We start from the raw sequence: 7,005 nt of genomic DNA on the forward strand, positions 1-7,005 counted from the left end.
TCTCTAAGCCCTTGGACTGTTGTGTTTGATAGGAGTCTGTCTCTTTGTTTGCTTGGGGGTCTTGGGCCAGTCAGATTGAAGCAATGTGATTTAGGGTAGGAGATTTAGCCCAGCCAGATAATAGCTATGTGATTTAGGGTAGGGGCTTGACCTCCTGAGGGCTGGAAACTGAAATCAACCACGTGGACAGTCAATTTTTCCTACATGATGGAGCCCTGGACACCAAGGCTTGGGTGAGTTTCCCTGATTGGTAACACTCCATGCTATTGTCACACAACAATGCTGGGACAGTATTGCTGTTCTGATTCCGTGGAAGAGGACAACCGGAGGCTCTGCATTTATTACCTTCCTGGACTCTGCCCTGTGTGTTTCACCCCTTGGCTGATTTTAACCTGTATCTTTTCACCATAATAAAATGAAACCATGGGTATAATGGCTTTCAGTGAGTTCTGTGAGTCCTTCTAGTGAATCTTTTTTTTTTTTTTTAGAGAGAAAGTCTCCCCTCTGTTGCTCAGGCGGGAGTGCAGTGGCACAATCTCAGCTCATCGCACCTCCGCCTCCTGGGCTCAAGCAATTCTTGTGCCCCAACCTCCCGAGTAGCTGGGATTACAGGCGCCTGCCACCACGCCAGCTAATTTTTGTATTTGTAGTCGAGATGGAGTTTCACCATGTTGGCCAGGCTGGTCTCAAACTCCTGACCTCAGGTGATTCACCCGCCTCGGCCTCCCAAAGTGCTGGGATTACAGGCATGAGCCACCAGCCCAGCCTCTAGTGAATTGTTGAATCTGAGGGTCTTGGAGACATTTGAGTTTGCAATTGGTGTCAGAAGTGGATACAGTCTTGTATGGTGATTATTCCCTCTAACTTTTGCACAAGATAAACATACAAACATCCATTCATTGTCCATAGACTAGCAATTAACAATAAGAAATTGAACTTAAAAATGAATACCACACAATAAAGTGGAAATAGAACAATACTAAGTAAAACAGCATAAAAATATGAAATATTTAGGGGATAATTTGTCAAAATATGTGAAAGATCTGTACACTGAAAAATACAAAATATTACTGAGAGAAATTAAAGAAATGGAGAGGGGGCTGGGCACAGTGGCTCTCACCTGTAAGCCCAGTGCTTTGGAAGGCTGAGGTGGGAGGATTGCTTGAGGCCAGGATTTTGAGACCAGCCTGGGCAATATAGCGAGATGCCCGTCTCCACAAAAAATAATTTTTAAAAAATTAGCCAGCTGTAGTGGCACATGCCTGTAGTCCCAGTTACTCTCAAGGCTGAGGCAGGAGAATTGCTTGAGCCCAGGAGTTGGAGGCTGCAGTGAGCTATGATCATGCCACTGTACTCCAGCCTGAATGACAGAGTGAAACTGTCTCAAAAACAAACAAACAAACAAAAAACAAAAAACAAAAAGCCAGAAACAGAAAAGAAAGACATGGAGAGGTATCCTGATTTATGAGTCAGAAAACTCAATATTGGCTAGGTGCGGTGGCTCACGCCTGTAATCCCAGCACTTTGGAAGGCTGAGGCGGGTGGATCACCTGAGGTCAGGAGTTTGAAACCAGCCTGGCCAACATAGTGAAACCCCATTTCTACTAAAAATAAAAAAAAAATTAGCTAGATATGGTCATGTGCACCTGTAATCCCAGCTACTCGGGAGGCCGAGGCATGAGAATTGCTCCATCCCGGGAGGCGGAGGTTGCAGTGAGCCGAGATCACACCATTGAACTCCAGGCTGGGCAACAAGAGTGAAACTCCGTCTCAAAAAAATAAAATTAAAAAAAAAACAAAAAAAAGAAAACTCAATATTGTTAAGATTTCAATTCTGGTCAGGTGCGGTGGCCTGTAATCCTAGCATTTTGGAAGGCCGGGGTGGGTGAATCACTTGAACCCAGGAGTTTGAGACCAACCTGGGCAACATGGCGAAACCCCATCTCTACAAAAAATACAAAAGTTAGCTGGGCATGGTGGTTCACGCCTATAATCCCAGCTACTCAGGAGGCTGCGGTGGGAAGATCCTCTGAGCCCGGGGAGGTTGAGGCTGCAGTGAGCTAAGATCAAGTCACTGCACTCCAGCCTGGGTGACAGAGCGAGACCCCGTCTCAAAAACAAAAACAGATTTCAAATCTCTCCCATTGATCTATGGATTCAAACCAATCCCAATAAAAATCACAACAGCATTTTTGTTTTTTTGCAGAATTGGATAAACTTATTTTACAATTCATATGGAAATGTAAAGGACCTACAACAGCCAACACAGCTCTGACTTTATTAAATTTACCTACTTGTGCAACCGTCACTACATTCAAGTTCTAAAACATTTATATAGTCCCAATAAGATCCCTTGTGTTATTTTTTTTTTTTTGAGACAGGGTCTTGGTCTGTCACCCAGGCTGGAGTGCAGTGGCACAATCACGATTCACTGCAGCCTCAACCTCCTGGGCTCCAGCAATCCTCCCACCTCAGCCTCCCAAGTAGCCGGGACAGCAGCCATGTATGTATCACCATGCCCCGCTAATTAAAAAAAAAATTTTTTTTATAGAGACAGGGTCTTGCTTTGTTGCCCAGTCTGGTCTTGAAGACCTGGGCTCCAGTAATCCTCCCACCTCAGCATCCCAAAACGCTGAGATTTTAGGCGTGAACTACTGTGCCTGGCACCTTGTGCTAATTTACAGTTAATATCCATTAATCATAATTCCCACCTTCAGACAACCAGTAATCTACAGATCTCTATAGATTTTTTTTTTTTCTTAGACAGTCTTGCTCTGTCACCCAGGGTGGAGTGCAGTGGCACGATCTCGGCTCACTGCAACCTCCACCTCCCAGGTTGAAGCAATTCTCCTGCCTCAGCCTCCTGAGTAGCTGGGATTACAGGCACACGCCACCATGCCCGGCTAATTTTTATATTTTTAGTTGCTTAGTATGTTTTTGAGGTTCATCCCTGTTGTGTTTCTCAACATTTTATTCCCTTTTCTTGGTAAATGTACCACATTTTGTTTATCCATTTGCCGGGTTTTAGCTAGTTTGAATAATGCTGTTCCGAAGATTCAAGTGCAAGTGTTTGTGTGAACATTTGTCACATTTCTTTTGGATAGATACCTCGGAGTAGCACTGCTGGGTTGTATATATGGTAAATTTTTGATCAACTTTCTTTGTTTCTTCAGACAGAGTCTCGCTCTGTCACCCAGGCTGGAGTGCAGTGGCATGATCTCGGCTCACTGCAACCTCTGCCTCCTGGGCTCAAGCGATTCTTATGCGTCAGCCTCCCAAGTAGCTGGGATTACAGGCACCTGCCACCACGCCCAGCTAATTTTTGTATTTTTTAGTAGAGACGGGGTTTCAGCGTGTTGGTCAGCTGGTGTTGAACTCCTGACCTCAGGTGATCCACCCACCTTGGCCTTTCAAAGTGCTGGGATTACAGGTGTGAGCCACTGGGCCCGGTCAAATTTTTGATCAATTTTCTAAGAAGCTGCCAAACTTTTCCAAAGTGGCTATTACATTTTACATTCACAGCAGAAATGTATGAAGGTTTCTTATTCTCCACATCCTTGCCAACATTTCTTATAACTGACTTTTTAATTAAAGCTACTTTAGTGTATATCAAGTGGTATCTCATTGTGGTTTTAATTGGCATTTCCCTAATGACTTATGATGCTATGCCTCTTTTCATGTGTTATAGGTTGTTGTTGTTTTGAAATGAGGTCTTGCTCTGTCACGCAGGCTGGAGTGCAGTGGCTCCATCACAGCTCACTGCAGCCTCGATCTCCTGGGCTCAAGGGATCCTTTTGCTTCAGCCTCCAAAGTAGCTGGGACTACAGGCTTGTGCCATCGAGCCCAGCTAATTTTTAAATTAGTTTGTGTAGAGCCAGGGTCTCGCTTTGTTGCCCAGGCTGGTCTCGAACTCCTGGGCTCGAGCATTCTTCCTGCATCAGCCTCCCAAAGTATCATGTGTTTATTTGTATATTTTCTTTGGTGAAATGTCTTTTCAATATTTTTGTCCATTTAAAAACATTTTGGAATTTTCTTAATTTTTTTTGTTTCAACAATAAAAGTAATCCAAACCATTGTAACAAAAAGGGGGATTTAAATAGTATAGAAATTGGCCAAGCGCGGTGGCTCACGTCTGTAATTCCGGCACTTTGGGAGGCTGAGGCAGATGGATCATCTGAGGTCAGGAGTTCGAGACCAGCCTGGCCAACATGGTGAAACCCCAACTCTACTAAAAATACCAAAATTAGCTGGGCCTTGTCGTGCATGCCTGTAATCCCAGCTACTTGGGAGGCTGAGGCAGGAGAATCGCTTGAACTCAGGAGACGGAGGTTGCAGGAAGCCGAGATCACACCACTGCACTCCAACCTGGGTGACAGAGCGAGATGCCGTCTCAAAATAAATAAATAAATAAATAAATAAAATAAAACAGTATAGAAATATATAAAGAGAAGCACTTCCTCAGTGCACTTGCATACTCTTCCCATTAACAGTCTGACATGACCTTCCAGAACTTTCACTGTGCATTTATAGAAACAAACATCAAAAACTGTGTTTGCTGTGTGTTTTTACACAAATGAGGTCTTGCTGTGCATACTATTTTGTAATTTGGTTTTTCCTCCTGGCAATGTTTCTTCATTAGTGTCACCATGCGCCCCTGCCGTATGGATGTGCCCCAGTTTCTCAACCAATACCCAAGTTATGCATTCAGGATGTTTCCAGTTCTTCTCTACTACACACTACACACTTTATTTTCTTATTCTTCTGGTATAAGGTATGCCACGCCATTCTCATCTTCTAGTGACCAAGGAGGAGTCTCGGCTCAGAAAGGACTAGAACAGACCAGGGTCGCTCAGCAGGACCCTAGCAGGCAGCAACCTGACCTGGCCAGAGACACGCCTGCTTGGAGCTGAGCGGGTGGCGAGGCAGGCAGGGGCCCGCAGGAGCATCTGCCTGGGACGGAGTGGGCGTGAGGGGTGCGGGGGCAACCTGGCACTTCCCTGCCCTATGCAATCCCTTTGGCCTCAGCATGGGGACACTGACACCTACACCCAACCTCTTTTGCCCATTTTTAAACTGGGTTGTTTGTCTTCTTTTTGAATTCTTTTAATTAGAGATGAGGTCTCCCTAATGTTGCCCAGGCTGGTCTCGATCTCCTGGGCTCAAGTCATTCTCCTGCCTTGGCCTCCCAAAGTGCTGGGATTACAGCGTGAGCCACTGTGCCCAACCTGAGTTGTGTTCTTTATAGATTCTAGATACAAGTCCTTTATCAGATACATGATTTGCCAGTGTTTTCTCCCAGTCTGCATTTTTTTTTTTTTTTGAGACAAGGTCTCACTCTGTCACCCAGGCTGGAGTGCAATGGTGTGATCATAGCTCAATGCAGCCTTGAACTCCTTGGCTCAAGCGATCCTCCCGTCTTGGCTTCCCAGAGTGCTGGGATTACAGGTGTGAGCCACCACACCTGGCCACAATTTTGCTTTAATGTCTTCTATAGAACTAGGTCCTTTCAATGTTTTAGGAGGTTTTTTCCTGTTTTTGAAAGGATTCTTGACTTCTGATCTTGGTGTTGATGGTAGTGAGTCATTTTCATCTCGTTTGATTTTTGTGCATTTTTGGCTGGAGTACCTCGTATAGATTTCTCCACTGGGGCTTTTTCTTCGGTTTCCTCATTATGTCACCATCTTCATCATCTTCCTCAACATATTCATCTTCATCAGTAGCAAGTTTTAGTTTTTTTATGTGGAAACTTGCTGTTGCTTCCAGGGGCAGATTGCTTTCCAGATAGACTTAGGGATTTGGCATCCTCCTCTTCATCTGACTCCTCCACAGCTGCTAAGTGCTACTAATATGCATAGGCCCTAAACCACACTTCAATTGTAAGACAATAGCCAGTGTTATTTCCAAGCCCCCAAGAGAAGCTTTTGGCTGTACCAACATTTGTGAAGTTGCAGTGTTACTTTTTTTTTTTTTTTTTTAAGAGACAGTCTTGCTCTGCTGCCCAGACTGGAGTGCAGTGGCATGACCTTGGCTCACTACAACCTCTGACTCCCAGGTGCAAGCGATTCTCCTGCCTCAACCTCCCGAGTAGCTGGGATTACAGTCACCCGCCACTACGCCTGGCTAATTTTTGTATTATTAGTAGAGATGGGTTTCACCATGTTGGCCAGGCTGGTCTCGAACTCCTCACCTCAGGTGATCCATCCGCCTCGGCCTTCCAAAGTGCTGGGATTACACGTGTGAGCCATTGTGCCTGGCCAACCAGTGTTACTTTCAATTGGACTGCTTTCATATCCATTGCCTCTGCTTCAGCAACGTGCAATTCACCCTTTGCACCCGCCCCTAAACTGTCCTTTCTGAAAGATAACTGGTGCTCATTTTCATCATTATCCACTTTAAAGCGATCAATCTTTGTCTGCCTTTAGTTTGCAACCAAAAAGATACTTCTGGGAGCTCAGGGGGCTCATATCCATGTCCACTGAATCTTCCATGGGGTGGTGGCATGCACTTAGATGGGAGGGAAGGTGGATGGAGCTAAACGACTACTGTTCCAGAGAACAGCTACACAGAATCACATCGGTGAAAGCTACTTTTATTCCATTTTGAAGGTTGGCCGGGTGCGCACACCTGTAATCCCAGCACTTTGGGAGGCTGAGGCAGGTGGATTGAGCTCAGGAGTTCAGACCAGCCTGGACAACATGGTGAAACCGTGTCTCTACAAAAAATACAAAAATCAGCTGAGTGTGGTTGCATGCGCCTGTGGTCCCAGCTACTTGGGAGGCTGATGTGGATTACTTGAACCCAGGAGGATGAGGCTGCAGTAAGCCTAGTGATCACCCCACTGCACTCCAGCCTGAGCGACAGAAGGAGATCCTGTCTCAAAAAAAAAAAAAAAAAAATTCAAACAGCCTTGAATCACTGGAGTAAACCCCACTTGGTCGTGACGTATAATTCTCGATAGGTTGCTAAATTTAATTTGCTGTATAGTTTTCTCGTGATGTGTTTGTT

General features: G+C 45.1%; 1 pseudogene; it reads right to left on the bottom strand.

The window, feature by feature from the left end:
• Positions 1-5,318: 5,318 nt before the first annotated feature.
• LOC129476273 (nucleophosmin-like) lies at positions 5,319-6,797 on the bottom strand (annotated as a pseudogene).
• Between the last annotated feature and the right edge of the window lie 208 nt (positions 6,798-7,005).

Source organism: Symphalangus syndactylus, chromosome X (assembly GCF_028878055.3).
Source record: "Symphalangus syndactylus isolate Jambi chromosome X, NHGRI_mSymSyn1-v2.1_pri, whole genome shotgun sequence".
Taxonomy (NCBI): domain Eukaryota; kingdom Metazoa; phylum Chordata; class Mammalia; order Primates; family Hylobatidae; genus Symphalangus; species Symphalangus syndactylus.